This window comes from Salvelinus sp. IW2-2015, linkage group LG9 (genome assembly GCF_002910315.2).
Source record: "Salvelinus sp. IW2-2015 linkage group LG9, ASM291031v2, whole genome shotgun sequence".
Classification (NCBI taxonomy): domain Eukaryota; kingdom Metazoa; phylum Chordata; class Actinopteri; order Salmoniformes; family Salmonidae; genus Salvelinus; species Salvelinus sp. IW2-2015.
In genome coordinates this window covers 17,048,250-17,049,713 of record NC_036849.1, presented here as the reverse complement: position 1 = coordinate 17,049,713, position 1,464 = coordinate 17,048,250, and positions in this window count along the sequence as shown.

Here is a 1,464-nt window from a genome sequence, read left to right as displayed (position 1 = left end):
TGTGTGTCCCTGGCTCTTGTTCTGTCTCTCTCGCTCTCTCTCTCTCTGTGTCCCTGGCACTGGTTCTGTCTCTCTCTCTACCTCTCTGTGTCCCTGGCACTGGTTCTGTCTCTCTCTCTACCTTGTGACAGAGAAGAGGATATCGTTTTCTCTTCATTCCCTCATTCTGATGTGACATGTATGATAGTGTAATCAGATGATGGAGATCTTTATTCAAGGGGATCTTCATTCATTTACAGTCACTGTTGGCACTCCTGTGATCCTCTTGTCCTGATCATTCTGCCTACCAGGTCATAATATACTGCAAATGCAAAAACAACACAGTTAGTCCCAAGCCTTCACTGTCTCCTTTTTGGTGGTCAAACTTTGATAAATTGAAGAGATTCATTCCAAAACGCTATATATCCATTTTCAGAAATGTTGGTAAATGATGAAAGAGAGTGGTGTTTTTTCACATGGGGTTGTTCTTGGACAGACATCTATTTGTTTAAAATCTATCACTTGACGGTTTCAGTTCACAGGGACAAATAATGATGTTTCTTTGCAAAATGCTGTGTAGTACTGCTAGGTTTTACACAGTCAAGTTTAACAAATAGCTACATTTTTTATTAATAAATGTACAAATGACACATTTGTGACATGATACATTTTTTTTTTTAATAATTAAGTATTCAATACAGTAATATGAGATCTCTATGTAAAACATTTAGATTTTACTAATAATTTAGCAGATGCTCTTATCCATTCATCTTAAGATAGCTAGGTGAGACAACCACATTTAAAATATACATGATACGAACATTCCATTCCAGCTACACAATAGATACAGTATACAGCATTTTGCAAAAAGAAAAACATTTTCATACACATCAAAAATCTATTAATTAAAAATCTGAGAACAGTAATAATTTACACACACATGAAGGTACCCATAAGCAATCATTTCTGATGAAAAACACAAATGAAAGAAATTGGTTGATATAGCGTTTTCATTTTGATAGGCAAGCGTTCCACAGTAATTACCACACTGATGAGCCCTGGTCCAGTTAATTAAGACTCCATTAGAAAATGATGGAACAGCATGGGCGATAAGGGGAGGATGGCCAATGGGGAAGAGAGGAAGAGGAGGAGGAGGAGGGCAGCGAGGCGAGGAGTCAGTAACAGGGCCAGTAATCTTACCGCTGGAGGGGGAGAGACTCCCAGCAGCACCTGCAGCATCCCGCTCAAGCCACAACAGACAGGTTTGATGTTCGCAAATATTAGCTTTGTGCAGGATGTAGGGTTTTCTCTTCCTTGACAAACTCATTGCATATTCAGAGGCAGATGTTGCAGTGGCAATAGAGACGATGAGGAGGAAGAGGGCAGGCGGCCGAATGAAAGGCTGGGATGGCAGAGTTGCTGTCGGAGGAGCAAGTAATTGGCCCCTTGACGATGGCGGTGGCAGAGAGGCACTCGCAACCCCCC